Here is a 23,193-nt window from a genome sequence, read left to right as displayed (position 1 = left end):
GCAGCATGCTTAGCGTGTGTAAGTCTGAATATCTCCACTTCCACCGTATCTACAGGCGAATACTTTCGGTCATGAAGCGTCTGCACCTTGTATGCAATGTTAGAATAAGTCTTGCGCTCTGAAACTGTTGTGGTTTATATCGTAAATTAACAATGGTATGCCGATAGTGTGAAATCATCATTGTCCACAGGTGGAGCAACGTAAAGCAACAGTGCTCTCCAGAGATTTGGTAGCGTACCATCAGACACATCTGTTTCTGATTAATTCTTCCTGTTCAATATCTCTGGACCACGAAGAAGCTCCTTAGCACACCTACAGGGCGTTTACCCTTGAAGTTGCCTGTGGACTACCCAGACCAACCCATAGGATGACGGCCATACGCTGACAACAGAGCGTAACACACAATTGTGCTCTCTGGTGACTAATCACACGTAATGAGTGTAATTTCGCCATCATGAGTACCAATCAGCATCGATTGGCTCTGAAGTGACAACAAAAACATTGTGTTTGGTGAAATTCTGAATTTTAACTTGGGTGAGTGTGATCCAGTAAACAAAAAAACCGTGTTACTACGTTTATTTCTAGGACAGATGAGCATGTAAGTGAGAACAGGTACCACGAAAAAAAGTGTCAATATATAAGTTACGTGATAATCCAAAGAAGATGCTACAGATCTTAACATTCTAGTGAAGGAGACCCGAATAAAAGTACCCACTGATGATAGCGCAGAAGTGCCGGAACGCATTTGGACATTAAAAATAGTTGTCTCCGTAATAACTGGACTTAAATTCTCAAAATTAAAGACTACTACTCGACGAATGGCACGGTTTCCACGGGAACTCGGCCAGTTCTGAATCTAATAAGGGCTAGATTTGACCACAGTTCACGATCTCGTCGATTACACGTTAAACCGTAATCTTCCTTCCTTCCTACCCTGTGTTCACACTTAGTGTTTGGATGCTCCTCCGCATGTTCACTGTGTACAGTGGTCGGCGTTTATAATTTAGCTTACTGAGAGCTAAAAAGACCCTTTCATTCAGACTTAGTTCCAGCGGTGATGAATAAAGCTGGTATTGACTACAGATAGATTCAATGGCAACAGGCAAAAGGCTCTTTTTTGTTAGTATGTTATTTTCGAAACACCCTTTGAAGTAATCATGAAATAATATTTAAATTAAAACAAACTATGCAGATCGCCTAAAGAGAACACGACTGTCTTGTGTAAAAAAAAATTATTTGATTATATTTCTTCAGTTGTGGATCACACAAAGAGCATCACAACGAATTTATATTTCTATGTCACCATCACATCTGTCTGAAAAGTAAGGGGGCGGGGAATGTAGAGATACTTCATCTCGCGGCAATCCAAGATTAGGCATTACGGCACGGTCCGGCCTCAACATCTCTTCCTCGGATACCCACACTCCTTCTAATATGACTGTATTTCATCGCTTGTCGATGGCTTCTCTGAGGTGACACACGCAGTACATACTCTTTCCGACGCAGCTTTCATTGGATTCCTTATTTTATTTTTGCTTATCTTGTGCAATCTTTCACAGATCTAAGGCACTTCATTTTTGATGTTTCGAGTTGTCTTAGGTCTTTTTATCTTATTGTCCAACTTTTTTCTTACTTTAGTACTGCGGGTAGTGCCATGACTTTATAAAATTAGATTTCTCCCCTCGTTTCACCATTTAATGTTCTTCTTACCGTGCCACATATATGTTGAGAAGTGTTATTTTCGTATTTTTGTCTCACTTCCTCAAACGTTTTCTCGCATCTTAGTTGCTGGAAATAGTACACTTGATCTATTATTATCTTACAGATGATGATTTATTTCCCATTTTGCTGAATAGGTCGTTGTGTTTATTGTTGATATCTTCCGCTTATAATTTGGACTTAACACTGCTTAATCTATGTATCGCCATTTGTAATTTGTCTTTCTGTTTTGTATGGTTACCTGGTGTTCGGCAACAAGCATCGTACTTAGAAACTTACGCCCCAGTTCTTATATCTTGAGGTATTCTGTCCTTCATCCATTCCCTGATAACGTCGTCGATGGAGGGCAGTATTAGTGACATATTACAGCCATGCCTTACCCCCCACCACGATTTATCTATGTTTCTGGAGCCAGCTCTTATAAACACCAACTAACTTGAAAAAGTTACATACAGTAGTAAGTCTTAAACGTTATTTATCTTCTTTTTATTTGTTGCGCTTCCTTTCTCTTCCGGCGCACAGTTTATGGTAGTAGAAATCGAAAAAGTTCAAAGAAGGGCAGCTTGTTTTGTATTACCGCGAAATAGAGGAGAGTGTTAACGGATATAAGCGAGCTGTGACGGCAGTCATCAAAACAAAGGCGTTTTTCGTCTCGGCGAGATCTTTCCGCACAATTTGAATCACCAACATTCTCTTTTGAATGTGAAAATATTTTACTGTCATCAACATAGATAGGGAGAAATGATCAACATGCTCACGTACAGAAAGGTTTAAGAGTTAATTTTTCCCACACGCCGTTAGATGGTGAAACGGTAGATAAATAGTCTGAAGGTGGTTTGAAGAAACCTGTGCCAGGCACGAAAGCGTGAATTGCAGAGTAATAATGTAGTAGCAGCAGCAGCAGCAGCAGCATGTTGATACTAGCTTTTGGGCGGTCACTTCAGACTGCCGGCGACCACTTCTACTCGCAGTTCGGCTCTATAGGCAGGCGTTCTCCAGTCCGCTTCTAGCGAAGGTTTAGCTTACCGTTACCAGTAGGTACATAATTTTTACTAGTTTTTGGTTTCAGAAAATATGTCGTAGCCTCTTTCATATTTTGGTACGTTTTCGGACTTAAATTAGCAGCTTCACACTTACAAGCTGTGTATTATGATTCAGTTGACGGTAGTCTTCACTTCCACAAATCAGAGCGCTGATATATTCGCGATGTAGGAGCTTCTGCTGGAGTGTTCATCCGTCCTTCGACGATATGCTATGCAACGTTTTCAGACACCGATAGTCTTTTATGGAAGGCTGCTTTAATGTGTTCGCTTAGTTTTTTACTATTCGCTGTTTTCTTGCTTCTTAAGCAGATCAACTGATAATAACTTCTTAAGAAGTCGAAGCCGGCTATGATACCTATTGTGTGATCGGAGGTTGAAAATCAATACCAGTATTCCAAATGTAAAAGTAACTCACTTAAATTTTCATGACTAAACCGCTCAACGGGTGTCGATGAAATTTGATAGGGTGATAGCCTGAACTCTCAGGGAGAACATAGGCTATTTTAGAAAGTGCGTAGTAGAAGATATTTGATTTGAAGAATAATCAACAAATTATGGAATATATTTAGTCCCCTGGAAAAGCTATTTACTCTTCTGAACTTGGGTAACATTCGTTTCACACATGCTGCAAACGTGGTGTCATTTTGACGTCATGCGCAATATCGACGACCGCATAATCTGCTATCGATTTCGTGACAAAGAGAATATGAATGGTGTTACTCCGCAATTCACTCGCAGGAGTTTAAGCTGTCATCTTTGGTTCCTGCCTAACGACACACTCGGAAATTGCCACACATTCGTAAACGAACAGCGAAATACTTGTGACAGGGAATAATTGGATGTTACTGCTCGTTCTAGTCGCAGCTATTCAAGATGTCGTCTTAGGTTTCTGCCTAAGCACACACTCCGGAATGGTAAATTTTTTTCATTCTTCGTTCTAAAATCAGATGGCATGTAAATAACATCAAATACTGCAGAAAATACTAGTATTACATTCGTAAGTAAGTTTCAGAATGTGGTAACAAACGCTAACATGAAAAAAATTGCATACGGCGAGATACTAACCCACATCTTTCGATTCCAGACCACCACTTAGTCAGCTAACGACCACGTGTTTGTGATAAATTTTCAATGAAGCGGAGTACTGCAACTTATGAGAAAAGTATGTTCGTGGTTAATTTGTAAATTACTGACGATAACAACAGACTCTGTGAGAGCACTCTTATATGATGGCATTAACTGTCGATAAATCATTGCGACATTTAATTGTAGTAATTATTATAACAGCTCATTCCAAGAACGACGTGTTTTTATAAGTCACCGATACGCGTGCATGAAGTCTTGAGAGAACCGTATCGAACGCTTACGAAAGTCGATAGCCGGTCATGGTTCATAGATATTGCGCGTGACGTCAGAATGACGTCACGTTTGCAGGAAGTAGTCTGAAAGGTGTGTTACCATCTGAACTCCAACTATATATGTGGAAATGCTTTAACTGACTGATATATTCTACGTAATACAATTCAACGTAATGAATACAATGCTTATACAATCCTCAACATGTTTAGTCCATACTTCGATGAGAATTATATTAAGTGAGAAAGTAGGCTAACTCTGTACGTTAACAAAAGGTATGCCATAAAGGCACACAGGAGGGATGAGATCATGGAGAATAATGAACTTCAACTATACAAAATCTGTCCAATAAATTTTCACGACTAAAACCCTGTACCAATTTCAACCAGATTTGGTATGGAGGTAGCTCGAATCCTGAGAAAGAACTAGGCTAATTTCTAAAGTAAAAAGTAAGAATCTGCCCATAAGAGGGCGAAGTAAGAAATGCAACATATTTTTTACATCAGTGAACATGAACCATGTTAAAAATTAGTAAATCTGTTGCATAACGTACACATTGTATATTGTATAGCTGCTTACGTACCATGATGAATAGCTGCATGTTCCTGTTCACACCCCTCTGCCGACGGTGCTCGGCAGGGGCGCTACACATACTGTTGTTTCGTGCGTTGGGGCAATTGATTGGCAAAGGGGGGAGGAGGAGGGGTGGAAGCACATCAGGAGCTATGTTCACCCAAACAGGCAGACACACATAAGGGCACCTGACGTTTTGCTCGTGCAGTGCCTTAATCTGAAGATATTTCAAATTAATGATGACCCTGTGGCCGAGCGATTCTAGGTGCTTCAGTCCGGAACCACGCTGCTGCTACGGTCGCCGGTTCGAATCCTGCTCCCCCTGCGGGTTCGGGGGTTAGAATAGGCCCGTGGTATTCCTACCTGTCGTAAGAGGCGACTAAAAGGAGTCTCACATGTTTCGGCCTTATGTGATGGTCCCCTCTCGGGTTTGACCTCCATCTTTCTAAATTATTCCGAAGAGCGAGCCAATTGGGGAAGGGCGCCTTACGTGGTGCACTGTATCCGTCGTGCATTGAGACCTTTAGCCGGCTTTTTCGTCGTTGCAATGGTGTCCCGCTCGTTTTCCATCTCTTGGGCGAGGATACGTCCCTGGGTGCGATTCCCACACTGCACTCTGCAGTGTTTCTTTTAGCTGCGACGACGACCTTGGACAGTTTTGCACCTAAGATCCAGCACGGTAGCCAGTCCGTTGTGGTGGGGCCGCCATGTACCCTCTTGGTTGTAGCCCCCTGACAACACAGGGATCGCTCTACTGATGCCTGCGCCGTTAACTCCCCACGTATGCCAAGGAGTAGATGCCCGTCTCCCTGGGGCATCAGGACTCCCGGCAATGGCCATCCTGCCAGGTGGCTATTGCTGCGGCTGGGTGGCGCCCGTGGGGAGGGCCCTTGGTCGGAGTAGGTGGCATCAGGGCGGATGACCCGCAATGAAGCGTGGTACATCATCTCTCGCTGGCGGCCAGCCGCCAGCAGTCTATAAGCGTTCTCGGGCTCAATTTAATGCTGAAAAGTACAATCCGAAAACGTTCCCCTCTCTGGCCACGCCGTGGGAGGAGCGTAAGTCTCAGGATGGAGGTAATAGTTATTCGCCCCGATTCTTAGTTTGTACGAGAGCTGATGGGGAGTCTTTTCTCTCCACAAAGCCTCAGTTCTTCGTCGAGCATTTAGAGGACAAGTTTGGGGAGGTGGAGGGCTTGTCAAAAATGCGCTCTGGATCGGTCCTGATCCAAACGGCATCCTCTGCCCAGTCACGAAGGTTGCTTGCTTGTGACAAGTTGGGGGATGTTGCTGTTACGATCACGCCGCATAAGAGTTTAACTATGGTTCAGGGAGTTATTTACCATAAGGACCTTCTTTTGCAGTCTGATGACGAGCTGCGCGCCAACTTAGAGCGCAGGGGTGTACATTTCGTCCGGCGCGTTCATCGGGGTCCGAGGGAAAATCAGATAGCTACCGGTGCCTTCATCTTGGCCTTCGAGGGTGATACGTTACCGGAAAAGGTCAAGGTGATGGTCTACCGATGTGACGTCAGGCCCTATATTCCTCCCCCGATGCGGTGCTTCAAGTGCTGGAAGTTCGGCCATATGTCTTCCCGCTGCACTTCCAGCCTCACATGTCGAGATTGCGGACGCCCGTCTCATCCCGATACTCCATGTGCCCCGCCTCCCATCTGTGTCAACTGTGGGGAGCACCATTCACCTTGCTCGCCTGACTGCAAAGTCTTTCAGAAAGAGCACAAAATTATGGAATATAAGACCCTGGACCGGCTGACCTATACTGAGGCCAAAAGGAAATATGACAGACTCCATCCTGTGAGAATGACATCTTCTTATGCAGCTGCTACGACAACTGTGCTAGCCCCATCAGTTTCGAGACTTCCAGCCAGCTCGATAAGCAGTAAGACTCCTCCTGCCCCCTTGCCTGTGGGGGGCTCTACCCAACCGGTTGCTCCTGCACCACCTACCTCAGGAGCAACCTCCTCCCACCCGTCGGGGACGTCCGTCCCCGCTTCTCAGCCGGAGAAGCGTCTAACTTCTTCGGCTACTCTCGCCCGTAAGAGTTCCCTTGGGACCCTCCCTTCCCAGGGTTCCACCAGCGGGAAGGATGACGGCCGCCAGTGGCATAAGTCCTCACCAGCGGCCGGGCGTAGGGCTTCACGATCCTCCTCTGTCCCGGAGACAGAATCGGTGAAGCCTTCCCAGCCGGTGCAACCCAAGGTTCAGCGAGAGAAGTCCAAGAGAAAGACCTCTAAGGCCAAAGAACTTGCGGTGGCGCCAACCCCACCGCACCTTTCGCGCTCTGCGTCTGAGGATGCAGTCGAGATTCTAGCGTCCGCTGAGGACCTTGATCTCGCTGGTCCCTCACACGCCATGGATGCCTCTCGTACGGGTACTGAATCGGTGGCAGTGAGTGAACAAGCGACGTAAATTGCCTTCCCAGTCCTTTCACGCCTTTCTCAGCCATGGACAATATCATCCTCCAGTGGAACTGCGGCGGTTTTTTCCACCATCTAGCTGAGCTCCAACAACTTACCAGCCTTCACCCTTTCTTCTGCATTGCTCTTCAGGAAACTTGGTTTCCAGCAATGCGAACCCCCGCCCTCCGTGGCTATCAGGGTTATTATAAGAACCGGGCAGCATATGAAAGGATGTCGGGTGGCGTCTGCCTCTATGTCCTTCACACTCTGCACAGCGAGTCTGTCCCTCTCCACACACCTTTAGAGGCTGTCGCTGTTCGGGTGTGGACGCCGCAGGCTGTTACCGTCTGCAGTCTTTACCTCCCACTGGATGGTGATGTCTCGCAGCATGTCCTGGCTGCGCTGATAGCCCAATTGCCACCACCTTTCTTGCTATTGGGCGACTTCAACGCCCATAACCCTCTGTGGGGTGGGTCAGTGGCAACAGGTCGAGGCGCCATCGTTGAGCATTTATTGTCGCAGCTCGATCTCTCGATTTTAAATGATGGTGCCTTCACACACTTCAGTGTGGCGCATGGCACATACTCCGCCATTGACCTTTCAATATGTAGCCCTAGCCTCTTACCGTCTGTCCAATGGAGTGTGCATGACGACCTGTGTGGTAGTGACCACTTTCCGATCTTTCTGTCTCTACCACAGCGTCACTCTTCTGGGCGCCCTAGCAGATGGGCTATGAATAAGGCTGACTGGGACTTGTTCTCCTCCACTGCCGCTCCTGAGTCTCTCTCTAATGACGACATTGATGCGGTGGTTCAATCGGTCACCACCGGCATCGTTACTGCCGCCGAATCTGCCATTCCCCGTTCTTCTGGGTCCCCTCGGCGGAAGGCTGTGCCTTGGTGGTCGCCTGAGATCGCTGAAGCGATTAAAGATCGCCGGAGGGCGCTCCAGCGTCACAAGCGACATCCCTCCTTAGACCACCTCATCGCCTTCAAACGGCTGCGTGCGCGGGCCCGCCTCCTTATCCGCCAAGGCAAGAAGGAGTGCTGGGAGCGGTATGTGTCCACCATTGGCCTCCATGTCACTCCTTCGCAGGTCTGGGCCAAGATTCGACGCGTCTACGGCTATCGGACCCCTGCCAGCGTCCCTGCGCTCTCACTGAATGGAGCAGTTTGTACTGACTCCGACGTCATTGCCAATCGCTTAGCAGCGCATTTTGCTATGAGTTCCGCTTCTGCGAATTACCCCCAGGCCTTCCGCTCCATTAAAGAGCGGATGGAATGTCGGAGCCTTTCGTTTCGCACCAACCACCCAGAATCTTACAATGCTCCATTCAGTGAGCGGGAATTTCGCAGTGCCCTAGCTGCTTGCCCTGATACCGCTCCTGGGCCAGATGGCATCCACTGTCAGATGCTGAAACACCTTTCAGTGGACTGCCAGCGGCGCCTTCTCGATCTTTACAACCGTCTTTGGGTCGAGGGGGTGTTTCCGTCGCAATGGCGGGAAGGCGTTGTCATCCCCGTTTTGAAACCTGGAAAGACTCCTCTGGAGGTGGACAGCTACCGCCCCATTAGCCTCACCAACGTTCTTTGTAAGCTTCTCGAACGGATGGTGAGCCGGCGCTTAAATTGGGTACTGGAGTCTCGGGGCCTTCTGGCTCCGTCTCAGGGTGGGTTCCGGAAAGGCCGCTCCGCCGCCGACAATCTGGTGAGCCTGGAGTCGGCCATCCGTACTGCCTTTGCCCGCCGTCAGCACCTGGTCTTTTTCGACATGCGGAAGGCGTACGATACGACATGGCGTCATCACATCCTTTCTACGCTTCATGGATGGGGTCTTCGGGGCCCTCTGCCGATCTTTATCCGCAATTTCCTGTCGTATCGTACCTTCCGCGTGCAAGTCGCAGCCTCCTATAGTTCCACCCACGTCCAGGAGAACGGTGTGCCACAGGGTTCTGTTTTAAGTGTCTGCCTGTTTTTAATAGCCATTAACGGGCTCGCTGCGGCCGTGGGAAATTCTGTCTCTGCTTCCCTGTATGCTGACGACTTCTGCCTTTATTACAGCTCTACTGGCATTGCAGCTGTTGAACGTCAGCTACAGGGCGCTATCCGTAAGGCGCAGTCTTGGGCTGTAGCGCATGGGTTTCAGTTTTCGGCAGCCAAGACCCGCGTTATGCATTTCTGCCGGCGCCGAACAGTCCATCCTGAGCCGCGGCTTTATCTTGCCGACGAACTCCTTGCTGTGGTGGAGACCCACAGGTTTTTGGGGGTGGTTTTCGATGCCCGGTTGACTTGGCTGCCTCATATCCAGCAGCTTAAACAGACGTGTTGGCGGCATCTAAACGCTCTGAGATGCTTGAGCCACACCCGCTGGGGCGCCGACCGCTCTACCCTGTTGCGGCTCTACCAGGCGTTAATCCAGTCCCGTCTGGATTATGGGAGCCTGGCTTATGGCTCAGCATCCCCATCTGCGTTATGGGTGCTGGACCCAATTCTCCACAGCGGGATACGCCTTGCCACTGGTGCTTTCCGCACCAGCCCTGTGGACAGCGTACTAGTGGAGGCAGGTGTACCTCCACTGCGGTTCCGGCGCCAACGTTTGCTGGCCGCTTATGCTGCCCATGTTCTAAGCTTGCCTGGGCATCCAAATTATCGTGTCCTGTTCCCGCAGTCAGTCGTCCATCTGCCAGACCGTCGGCCCCGGTCGGGTTGTCCGATCGCCGTACGCGTCAAGGAGCTTCTCTGCGGGCTTGGGTTTTTCCCTGTTCCACCTCCTTTCCGGGCGCCTCTGCGTACACCCCCGTGGTGTGTTCCTCGCCCTTGCCTTCGGCTCGACTTGGCACAGGGCTCGAAGGACTCGGTCCCTCCAGAGGCCTTCCGCCGCCGCTTTTATTCCATCCTGGCCACGTATCAGGGCTCTGGAATTGTTTACACCGACGGTTCGATGGTTGCTGGTCGTGTCGGGTATGCGCTAACTCTAGGGGACCATTCCGAACAACAGTCCTTGGCGGCTGGCTGCAGCGTTTACACTGCTGAGCTAGTCGCCATCTTTCGAGCCCTAGAGTATATCCGCTCCTGCTCAGGTGAGTCCTTCGTTATCTGTAGCGATTCCCTGAGCGGTTTACGAGCTCTCGACCAGTGTTTTCCTCGTTCTCATCTGGTGATGGCTATCCATGAGTCCCTGCATACTCTTGCGCGTTGCGGCCGCTCTGTGGTCTTTGTGTGGACCCCCGGTCATGTCGGTATCCCAGGCAATGAACATGTTGACCGCCTGGCGAAAGAGGCCACGAGTAAACCATCTCTGGATGTTGGCCTCCCAGAGGCTGATTTGCGGGCAGTCCTCCGGCGAAAAGTTTTTGCGCTTTGGGACGCTGAATGGCGCGATCGGATTACACCCAATAAACTCCGTGCCATTAAGGAGACGACGACTGTGTGGCGGTCCTCCATGCGAGCCAACCGCAGGGACTCAGTCGTCCTTTGTCGGCTCCGCATTGGCCACTCCCGGCTAACACACAGTTATTTACTGCGCCGGGAGGACCCTCCTGTATGTCGCTGCGGGGCGGCTTTGACGGTGGCCCACATTCTGTTGGCCTGCCCCCTTTTAGCTGTGGTCAGGCAGACATTTGCGCTGCCTGATACGCTCCCTGCCGTTTTATCTGATGACCCTGTTATGGCTGCCTTAGTTTTACGTTTTATTAGGGCAGGGAGTTTTTATTCTTTCATATGAGTGTTTCTGTTTTATTTTATTTTTTGTGTTGATTCTGGCCTTTGGCCTATGATTTTAAACTGATCTTTTAATGTGTTTCTAAGTGGTTGGCTTTTCCTTTTTTATTTCTATGGTCGGCCAACCACTGTCACACTCTGTGTTGTTTTAGTTCGTTTTGTCTTGTCCTTGTCTCCGTTTCTCTTGTTCTGTATCGTCTGTGATCTATTCTGTTCCTCGTTTTTATTCTCTGTGGGTGTTCTTTGTATTTGGAAAAAGGGACCGATGACCGTAGCAGTCTGGTCCCTTTCATCCCCCAAACCAACCAACCAACCAATCGAATCCTGCCTCGGGCAATGATGTGTGCGATGTCCGTAGGTTAGTTAGGTTTAAGTAGAGACCTTCAGAGGTGGTGGTCCAGATTGCTGTACACACCAGTAGCCTACCTCTAATACCCAATAGCACGTCTTCTTGCATTGATGCATGCCTGTATTCGTCGTGGCATACTGTCCACGAGTTTATCAAGGCACTGTTAGTTCAGATTGTCCTAGTCCTCAACAGCGATTCCGCATAGGTCCCTCGGAGTGGCTGGTGGGTCACGTTGTCCATAAACAGCCCTTTTCAGTCTATCCAGGCATGTTGGATAGGGTTCATGTCTGGAGAACATGCTGACCACTCTAGTAGAGCGATGTCGCTATCCTGAATGAAGGCATTCACAAGATGTGCACGATGGGGACGCGAATTGTCGTCCATGAAGACGAATACATAGCCAATACGCTGCCGATGTGGTTGCACTATCGGTCGGAGGATGGCATTCACGTATCGTACAGCCGTTACGGCGCCTTCCATGACCACCAACGGCGTACGTCGGCCCCACATAATGCCACCACAAAACAGCAGGGAACCCCCACCTTGCTGCGCTCACTGGACAGTGCGTCTAAGGCGTTCAGCTTGACCGGGTTGCCTCCAAACACGTCTCCGACGACTGTCTGGTTGAAGGCATATGCGACACTCGTCGGTGAAGAGAATATGATGCCAATCCTGAGCGGTCTATACGGTATCTTGTTGGGCCCATCTGTATCATGCTGCATGGTGTCGTGGTTGCAAAGATGGGCCTCGCCATGGACGTCGGGAGTGATGTTGCGCATCATGCAGCCTATTGCGCACAGTTTGAGTCGTTGCACAACGTCCTGTGGCTGCACGAAGAGCATTATTCAACATGGTGGCGTTGCTGTCAGGGTTCCTCAGAGGCATAATCCGTAGGCAGCAGTCATCCACTGCAGTAACAGCCCTTGGGTGGCCTGAGCGAGGCATGTCATCGACAGTTCCTGTCCCTCTGTATCTCCTCCATGTCTGAACAACATCGCTGTGGTTCATTCCGAGACGCCTGGACACTTCCCTTGTTGAGAGCCATTCCTGGCACAAAGTAACAAGGCGGTATTGACCGTCTAGGCATGGCTGAACTGCAGATAACACGAGCCGTGTACCTCCTTTCTGGTGGAATGACTGGATCTGATCAGCTGTCGGACCCTCTCCGCGTAATAGGCGCTACTCATTCATTCTTGTATACATATTTGGGCGGGTTTAGTGACACCTCTGAACAGTCAAAGTGGCTGTGTGTGTGATACAATATCCACAGTCAACGTCTATCTTCAGGAGTTCTGGGAACCGGGGGGACGCAAAGCTTTTTTTGATGTGTGTACTACTGGAGAAACACTTGAGAATGGACAGTGCACAATACTGGTAGCGTGACAAATAAAAAATGTCGTTCTTCAAGTTTATTGAAAATGTGGGGCCTACGCAGGAGAAAACAATCAATACAGTAGTTTCCTTATTCTACGTCACTCATTATAACAAAAATACTGATATGAGTGCAGCCGCAGGTAACAGCTAGTATACGATAAAAGAACATTTCAATTTTTGCCACTTACTAGAGGTTAGAGTTCATACTAGTGAATTAAAGAACTTGGAGATCAACTTCTGGTATGGCTCTTGTAAAGCAATTTAATCCAGTAGTTACCTCTTGGAACACTTCCGCTCCTCATAGACATTTGTTGCTTTAAGTATGTGAATAATGAAGGCAATTTATAGTTTAACGTTCTGGCAGTGATTCAATTTTTAGAAAATGAATACGAATTTGTACCGGACAAGTATGATAAAGACTGTCAACCGCGTACTTCCCAGAGAAATTACCTGTGCAATCATTGCAGCGAAACCTGGAAAACCTAAAACATGATGGCCAGATGCGATTTTTTAGCCCAGTATTGATGGAAGCAAGTCCAGTTTATTTGCCATGGTGTCACCCCGCTTGATAATACTCAATGAAACGATGAAATGAAATGTGGTATATTGAGATTTTTCGGCATGACTGATTGCCCGAGACTGTATTCTTAGGTGTACTTGCTACCAGATGTCAAAGCAGGCTTGTCAGAACGCTTAAGGAAGACGCACTAGGTCACTCATTTGACCGCGCGGGATTAGCCGAGCGGTCTAGGGCGCTGCAGTCATGGACTGTGCGGCTGGTCCCGGCGGAGGTTAGAGTCCTCCCTTGGGCATGGGTGTGTGTGTTTGTCCTTAGGATAATTTAGGTTAAGTAGTGTGTAAGCTTAGGGACTGATGACCATAGCAGTTAAGTCCTATAAGGTTTCTCACACATTTTTTTTCCAGTCATTTGAGTATTATGCATTAATGGAAGTCGTCATCAATGAAAAAAATTAGGAAATAAGAAAATTAGAATCCAACGCGACATTGATGTTTGGTGATATATTGAGTGACAGAATTGTAGGTTTACTGCTCAGAGGAAATCTACTCATGACTCGACCTACGTGATTTTGTGTGTGTGTGTGTGTGTGTGTGTGTGTGTGTGTGTGTGTGTGTGTGTGTAAGATTTTTTTTTCCTACTTAATTATGCGGTTGTATCATACAATCTACATTTATATATCGCTAATGACAACTCCAATTAATTGAATGGTGCCGAGCGAGGTTGTGAAATGGTAAGACACTCTCATTTTAAGTTCCCAGTGATCTTCCTAAATCACTAAAGACAAATCCTGGGATGGTTGCTTTAAAAGGGTATGGCAGCATTTCCTTCTCAGTCCTTTCCAAATCCGAGGCTATTTGCTGTTTCTAATGACCTCATAATTGACAAGAATTTAAACCCTAACTTACTCTAATTTCTGCTGAGCAGCTGAGTGACATCGGCCGGATTATGCCTGTCTGGGAAAAGAAAAGGAAAAAGAAACAGGCGTAACCGGTGACTGATTTTTAGTATTTCTTTTATAACACTTGCCAAACTGAATATGACATTGAAAAGGTTCGTTTCTGGTAATGATAAAAATCTCTGGAGCCTTATGTTGACGAAACTGTCGAGTCGGCTTCGTAGTAGAATTTATTATGCAGTTTTGGGTCGGGCTTCATGCACATCTACAGAGAAACGCAACGTAACTTAAATCAACAAGTTAAAATATTTATCAACTTCTGTATGCATTGCATATGTTCGCTGCACATTTGTGACACCTTTGGAAATTTTCGACACTGTTATGATGATTTGAAAATGGGTCTCGACTCAGAGCTAGTCATCCAATGAATAATAAGTAAAAATTTGCAACTTAGACTAGTGTTTCGTTTACTGATGTTAATATACCGGGTGTTCAAAAAGTCAGTATAAATTTGAAAACTTAATAAACCATGGAATAATGTAGAGAGAGGGGTAAAAATTGACACACATGCTTGGAATGACATGGGGTTTTATTAGAACTAAAAAAAAACCATATTGCTAGACGCGTGAAAGATCTCTTGCGTGCGTCATTTGGTGGTAATCGTGCGCTCAGCCGCCACTTTCGTCATGCTTGGCCTTCCAGGTCACCAGACCTCAGTCCGTGCGATTATTGGCTTTGGGGTTACCTGAAGTCGCAAGTGTATCGTGATCGACCGACATCTCTAGGGATGCTGAAAGACAACATCCGACGCCAATGCCTCACCATAACTCCGGACATGCTTTACAGTGCTGTTCACATGAATCCTCGACTACAGCTATTGTTGAGGAATGATGGTGGACATATTGAGCATTTCCTGTAAAGAACATCAGCTTTGCTTTCTCTTACTTTGTTATGCTAATTATTGCTATTCTGATCAGATGGCGCGCCATCTGTCGGACGTTTTTATTTTTTTGGTTCTAATTAAACCCCATGTCATTCCAAGCATGTGTGTCAATTTGTACCTCTCTATCTACATTATTCCGTGATTTATTCAGTTTTCAAATTTATACTGACTTTTTGATCACCCGGTATGTATATGAGTAGTAAGAAGAAAGCACACTGCGTACAACAAATTCTGTGAGCATTGCTCGCGTTTTCAGTTAAATTTCCTATCTGGTCTACGCTGATAGGACAATAAATGCAAATTACCCGCCGTGTATTTGCGTTCTTGCCCTTTGCAGTAGGTAGGCAAGACACAGTTTTCTCTTGTTCCCCATTTTCTTGGTCTTCGCCTCATAAAAGCGGAGTCTGCCTTATCTGCTGTGACAAACATACTAAACCAAGTTCATCCTGCTCAAAGCAGTCCGGCAGCTCTTTGCTTCCCTTCCCACATCCTCTTGTGGGAGGTAATTAGCATCTTGTTAAGTCACGTTGGCACTCTCTCAAGGTGAGGCTCGTGCTGAAGAGTATTCGAAACAGATGCAGAGAAAACTGCAGTCACAGCCGTAACACTTCTGTTATTGTCCCTTTTTTGTATTTCGTGTTACTCGGCGACAGCAATGCCTCTCAAAAGGAAGAGAATAACAATTTTTATCACTTCTTACATTTTTTCGTTATTCGTATGTAAAAATCCAATAGGTATTACTTACTTGAAACGTGCGGAGTATTGTATTGACACATGCAGTAATGCGTCCACTGACGAGCGTTGTACGCGAAACGTGGATATCCAGGTTAGAATCCCAGTGCACAGGTTTATTCTGTGAATTAGCTTCTACCGTGGTTAATCGTGAACGCTCAACGTAGAATAGACAGACTTAAGAACGGGTTCTTGATCTATGTCCTTCCTAAGGTTTACCTACGTCTTTTCGATAGTTATCTTTCCAACGATTCACATCTCCGTTCAGCCATCCACAGTTACTTTTTCTGGAACCAAGCGACATGTATTACAGCGAATGCGACTTGGTCCTTTTGAAAAGGCCACAGCCTAAAATACCGTCAGACTCGATTTTTCCCTTTCGTCTCCCGAAAACATTAGTGTTACTGCTGATAGTAAGATAGGTAGAGCGCCGACAAACTGCAGCCAGCAGCGCTCTTACCTTATGTTGAGGATGCCACTGACCGGACTGGCAAAAACCTCCACCGACGTAGTGTTCTGGCCGTCTTCTACAGCACCCACCAGGTCTAGGATGTGCCAGACTCCAACAAGGTAGATGTAGGTGCTCTACGCACCTCAAGCATGTGCAGGATGGACTGTGAGTGTGGAGAAACCTACATCGGCGACACCCAGTAGCAAGGCGCGTACGGGAGCACGAGCGGTTTGTTAGACTTCGACAACACAATACATCTGCAGAGGTCGAACACCAGAAAGACTGCGGCAAGGAAATAAAATTCAACAAAACCTGGCGTACTTGCCAAGCATCAGGGATGGCGGAACGCAAGATAAGAGAGGCAGTTTAAATGTTACAACACCCTAACATGAATACTTAGGCTTGCACCACCCTAGCTGCCAGCCACCACAGCCCAAAAGGCCGCACTAACAACACGAGACGCGAAGGGGGGTTAAGCAGGTCTTTCTTAGGAGCAGGAATTTTGCAATTCGCGTACAGGGCAGGTCGTTTTGCCACGGTGCGTACGCAAAAATTAAATAAGGAGCGCATTTTTTTCCCAGAAAATGAAGCTGCAAGCGCATTAATTGTTAAGTCCACACGTGTTTTCTGTCAAGTATATTGTGTGAAACCAGTTTTCTTAAAGATGTTATGAACAAGTTATAATTATTTGCAATAAACTCAATAAAAAACAAGTTTTAAAAGTAAAAAATGCACAAATGGCTCTAAGCACTATGGGACTTACCTGAGGTCATAAGTCCCCTAGACTTAGAACTACTTAAACCTAACCAACCTAAGGACATCAGCACATCCATGCCCGAGGCATGGATGCTGCGACCGTAGCAGCAGCGCGGTTCCTGACTGAAGCGCCTAGAACCGCTCGGCGACCGCGGCCGGCTTTTAAAAGTCTGTAACACACAACAAAACCGTCAGCTACATACAAGAAGACAATTTTCATAGATTCCGGTAAGTTTCATATAATACAATATCGAACCATATACAAAACATGGTCATGTTTCTGGACAGTCATCCTTAGCGTTGCTGCAGAGGCCATCATTATTGGGTTGCGCCGAGATTTTAGGGAAATGTTCCATATTTATTTGAAAAACCGTATCTTTCGTTTTCCATACATTCTAGTTCAAATGGCTCTGAGCACTATGGGACTCAACATGTTAGGTCATAAGTCCCCTAGAACTTAGAACTACTTAAACCTAAGTAACCTAAGGACAACACACACACACACACACACACACACACACACACACACACTCATGCCCTACATTCCAGTAATCTCAACCTGTCCCAGTAGAGGACACTTCACTTTTCTGCAGCTGTAGCGATCACGGATAGTCTTCCACTGCCTCTGGGATTCATTCACTTGAGCGTAGTGTACAGTGCATTACACTCGTACAGAGGCAGTTGGCCTGTCACACCTGACTTAAAGCGTTGGCGCACTGCCCGCTGCTCTCTGTCAGGAAACACCTTCATTCTTTTGTCACTATTGAGCCGCCGACGCAGTACAACGGATGCATTTTTAAGTATTGCGTGGCGCAAAATTCCTGCTCCCAACAAATCCCGTAATTGCAGCCTCGCGGCATACGTCCAGCATCGGGGAAACAGTTTGTCTGTACCCCTTTCGCCAATGACTATTAGTCATGCTACACGCCGTAAGAGGCAATACACAACAGCAGATGCCGACTCACTAAAGAAAATCTATTGCAATAAAGCTTCAGACTACCTCTACAACTAGCGACCAATAATATCATCGTTTATGAAATTCCGACGTAATGTCATGTTCACCAGTGCAGTTACCACAAAATATTAGTGACTCTGGACAATGAAAATGATGTATAATACGCCTTGCCAACAACATTTTTGTGAAAATGGTTTGGCAAGTAAATCTTTTGAGAAGTAATTGCGAATTGGTTAAGATCTGCAAAAAATTTCACTACGTAAAGATAACGAACCTCAGTAGGACCGCCAATAGTAAAATGAGGTGAGCAGAATAATCAGGTCGGCAGGTGCAGACGACTGTCCTCCGGGGGCTCAGCATGTGTCGGAGGGCCTCCCTTCCACGGCCGACCTATCCCGATCATTTATAGGGCGAAATGTTAGAGAGTGGAATACAACCCATTCTCTCACAAGTGTCTTCAACTGTTCTTTCCTCATCAGCTGGTATAAATGGTAAGTAATCCTTAACGTCTCGTCTTCATCGGATTGCTATGTGAAGGGGCCTTCACAAGCAAATAAAATAAGATGCAGCAGAAAAAGGGCTAACCGCAACTAGAAGTAATCAAAAACTAAGATTAAAGCTGGATGAGCAGAGGTGTCGGCGGAGGGTAGAGGGCTCCCAGGCCAAGCTTGCGGCGGGAGACACCCCAGCTCTGCCCCACAGGGGGCTCGCCACTCTTTGACGGGTTCGTGCTTGGCCATCACGCCCCCCCCCCACCCCCTTTGCAATATTTTTTTCCATTCCGTTCTGCACGTCTATCCTCATGCTATTCTTTTCCCCCCTCCCTTGGGGAACAAGTCTTGAGTGTTGTTGGGAATGTCCTGCATTGTCTGTCGCTGACATAAGAACAGTCTCACCATTATTTTTCACTCCCTTTTCCTTCATTTGTTTCACTTCTCTCGTTCCTCTGCTTGGGCGTTTGAGCTTCCAATTTTTCTTCTTCCCTGTGCGCTCCTGAAGGCTGGCCCATGCGTCTGACGCGTAACAGGTGACTGGGTAATGCGTAATTCCCAGCCCCGGTTCGACAGGTAGGGTTCGTATGTACCGCCTGGTACAGGCCAGGCCCAGGGAGGGGTGATTGCCTGAGCTGCAACCTTTCCAGATTGCCGATTGGTCCCTCTGTTCGGTGTTCGGGAGGTGTGACCTGAGGTGTGAACAATCACATAAGGCGGATGTGCTCCCCTTGTGAAGGGGCCCCCCAGGTGGAAGGAGTGCACCATTGGAGACACTGGAAATCATGGGGGATTTTCTCGCAATGAGTCAATTATCTTCACAACCAACGTCTAAGAAACGTTTACGTAATAAGGCTAGTGATTCAAAGACAATTCGTGCTGCACCACTGTTCCGTGCGGTCTCATGTACTGAAGATGGTCAGTCCTTCGCGCCACAGTAAATCCACTTATTATTTAGAAAGGTGTTGATGTAATTGTTGGCCCTGTGAAATCCTGCTCTCGTTTATGGAATGACACTTTGCTTTAGGAGACTGCTTCTGATTCTCAAGCACAACTGCTTGCTGCCTCACTTCCCCACGGCTATCCTGTGCGTGTCGAGGCCCATAGAACTTTGAATTCGTCCCATGGTGTCATTTACACTAGGCTGCTCGACGGTCTAACTGAGGCCGAAATCCAGTCTTACCTCTCTGACCAGGGTGTCATTACCATCCATCGGGTAATGAAAAATGTAGATTCCTTCGTAGTGCCCATCCGCACTCTTTTTCTTACCTTTGATAGAGTGGTGCTTCTGTCCAAGATCAAAGCAGGCTATGAAATCGTCACGGTCCGGCCGTACATTCTGAACCCGATGCGCTGCTACCAGTGTCATCGTTTCAACCACACTAGAACATCTTGTCGACACCCAGCCACATGTGTAACCTGTGGTAGGGATGCACATGAGCGCGATTGTCCACGTCCTTCTCCCTGCTGTATAAACTACAATGGCGGCCATGCCGCTTGCGCTCGAGATTCTCATCTATCTTGATGAGCAGGCTGTCAGAGAGATCAGAGTAAAGGAAAAAGTGCCTTATGCAGTCACTCGCAAGTTATTGGATAGTCGCAAACCCTGTGTTCTCCCGTCTGGCACCTATAGTTCTGTTCTTGTTACCTCACGCTTCATGAAGGACATGACCGCACAGATATGCGACCTCCAATTGAGCTCTAAGGTTGTGAAGTCGCCCAGTGCCAAGGTAGCATCACCATCCCTCCATCCAGCTGTGCAACAAACCATCAAACTCTCGCCTCTAGGGGAAAAGCCACCAGCTATAAAACTGGTAGACAAGAAAGGACAGAAGGAGTATTTCATTGTGATCGCATATCACGGTCCTGGTGTTTCACGTTTTCCAAACAGATGTGTATATTTGTGAATATTCTTTACAGTAAGTTTAATAGCGGTTTTGTTGGAGTTCTACTGCTGCTGTACTGCAGCGGGTCGTAGAATAACTTCAGTAGGTTACATGAGAACCAGTCCAGACATACATTCCTGCCGTAAGCAGAAGACGGGAAGTCGGAGCATCGCTAATAGCTACGCTAACAGCTGTAGTCGGGTGTCACCTTACTAGTGTGCTGGCCGCGTGGCAGGACTAGTTACAGCGTGTACGATGCTAATGAATGAGGCGGCAGTTTGCGTCGCGGTCTCCGTAGGTGGCCCCCAAGCGGAGGTGCGGCACGCGTTTCGGCGGTAGGCCTCGCGCCGGTCTGACGGGGCACGAGCCATTGTGTGCTCGGGTGATATACAGCGCGCCTTACGTGTCCGTATTTGCACTCTGCAAATCTCTGGCTGCTGCGGCCCTGTCTCCTTCCCTTCACCTGCACTCTACGCGCGACCGCCGCCCGGGCACCACCTCTTCGGCTTCCACGCAGACGTCGCCTCAACGTTTCCGCCATGCCTGCGGTTGTGCGGCTGCACAAGAGGGCCTACGACTGTAAGTTAAAACTGGTCGACCATCGTATCTCTTAAGAATACAGGCGTTGTCATACTGACCGAATAGTTACCATGTGCAGGAGAGCGCGAGGGAGTGAGGCATCAAAATACAAGCACCAACAAAAAAATTTTGCATCACCGCTTTACTGCAAAACTCGTAGTACAGAAAACAAAAACTGCCGAGTCATGTTTACGTTGTAGGCATTTGCAGTGTTTCAGAATCACCAAATCAAAAGCACAAATATTTGTGTAACAACAAAACCGTCTGTTTCCCATGTGGAGTGTTTAACAGCACTCCTGAGAAACATCGATACGTGGTGGAACGTCCCTTTCTTCGGATGCAGCGTTGGGTCCGTCGTGGCGTACCGCTGATACGATCATAAATTGTCCCTGGTCCAAATTGTGCCACTCTCCAGTGGTGATTCTGTGTAAGTCATGCAGAGTGCTGGCCTTTTCGACGCCCAAAAACATAACGTTTCAATCTATCCATACGTGTTCGATCAGGTTCATGTTCGGGTAATTGCAGGCCACTCCATTCTGGTGACTCTAGCATCTTCAAGGAACGTGTTCGCAAAAGAAAGCTCGATCAACACGCGATTTATCATCTGTCAGTCATAACCAAAATGTTAGCGATATGGTTGCAGAATCTCGTCGCTGTACAGCAGAGCAGTGAGTCTGCCCTCAACAAAAAATGGTTCAAATCGCTCTGAGCACCATGGGACTCAACTGCTGAGGTCATTAGTCCCCTAGAACTTGGAACTAGTTAAACCTAACTAACCTAAGGACATCACACACATACATGCCCGAGGCACGATTCGAACCTGCAACCGTAGCGGTCGCGAGGTTCCAGACTGTAGCGCCTAGAACCGCTCGGTCACTCCGGCCGGCGGTGGCGGATCGGTTAGCTGTGTAGTGTATGGTGTTAACTGTGTTCATACAAGAGCTGCTAACAATGCCTCGCGTATGGTTTATCTTGATGGCTTCTGCGATTTTAGTGTTACCGCTGCAAGAGAAGAATACCACAGGCGCTTTCCGACTCTACGATTGCCTGATCGCAGGGTGTTTACCAAAGTGTTCATCACTTTCCGTGCAACAGGCTCTCTTCCAAGTAGATATTTTCGGTCCGAGAGTGCACGTCAACAAACTTTGCAAGAACAGGAAGAAATTATCGCAAGTGTTGAGCGAAGTCCCGGCACGAGCATACGAACAATGTCCCTACGTATGAATGTCCCACAGACAGGTGTATGGGAAACATTACATGCGGTAAACCTGTATCCATTTCACATACAGCGTGTCCAAAATCTCCACGTTGGCGACAATGCCCAACGACTTCAATTCTATCTCTGGGTAATTGAGAATAGCCCTTTGCTTCCATACATACTCTTCACTGACGAAGCCCAGGTTTCACGACATGAAATAAACAACAAACGCAATAATCATCGATGGTCACGAGAAAATACGTACCCTTCAGTGGATAGCAATTTCCAAGTTCGTTTTGCCATAAATGTCTGGTGTGGCATGATCGGTAACCTTTCGATAGGTCCATTTATTATCAATCAGCGATTGACGGGAGAGAGGTACCAGCATTTTTTGGAAAATTGGAAGACGTTCCTTTAGCCAAGAGAACTGAAATGTACTCTGAACATGACGGTGCCCCTCGACATGTTACCTTACGTGTGAGGGACCATCTCAACCGCACCTACCCTAATCGCTGGACTGGTCGTGGCGATGCTGTTAACTGGCCTCAAAGATCACCTGACCTTAAACCTTTAGATTTCTGTTTATGGGGTTGGATGGAATCAGAGGTGCACAAAGTGAAGGTTAATACAAGAGATGAACTGCTTCGTCTCATCATGGACGCTGCTGAATTGATTAGGAACCAACCACAGGCAATTGAACAAGCAATACATGTTATCGCTAGAGCGCAAAAGTGCGTTGATGTTCATGGTGGGATATTCGAACCTGTTCTGTGAACTGCGCAACATCTGTACGATAAGTGTTAAAGCCGTTTGTAAAAGACGTGGTACGTCTTTTTCCACTGAATGCATGTAACATATATGTTGTAATGCATTATGTACTAAATGCAAAGTAAATAAACGTTATGTAAAAATGTGTAACATAACTGTACTTCTCTTTAACATTTTTATCAAAAAAATCACGTTACGGTCCAGTTGTATAGCGTGTACGTTCACGCTGTGTACATCAATTTTGCAGAAATACCCGTACCTCCCTAACGAAGCATTTGCGGATCTATGTTCATATAACACTTTTTGTCCAGAATTATTATACTATCGCTGTATAGAATATTGACCTTTCCTCCCCAAACACCCTGTATAGATAAGGAACAACAGAGGGCCGATAACAATACCTTGGGGAACGCCAGAAATCACTTCTGTTTTACTTGACTTTCCGTTAATTACTACTAAATATGACCG

The 23,193-nt window shown here is 47.1% G+C and overlaps 1 protein-coding gene across 1 annotated transcript in view; it reads left to right on the top strand.

The window, feature by feature from the left end:
• Positions 1-23,193, top strand: part of LOC126162863 (anoctamin-10) — a 338,775-nt gene that overhangs the window by 93,213 nt on the left and 222,369 nt on the right. The window lies entirely within an intron of this gene.

This window comes from Schistocerca cancellata, chromosome 2, assembly GCF_023864275.1.
Source record: "Schistocerca cancellata isolate TAMUIC-IGC-003103 chromosome 2, iqSchCanc2.1, whole genome shotgun sequence".
Taxonomy (NCBI): domain Eukaryota; kingdom Metazoa; phylum Arthropoda; class Insecta; order Orthoptera; family Acrididae; genus Schistocerca; species Schistocerca cancellata.
The sequence above is the reverse complement of the archived record's forward strand: the minus strand, read 5'-3'. Positions and strand labels throughout refer to the sequence as shown.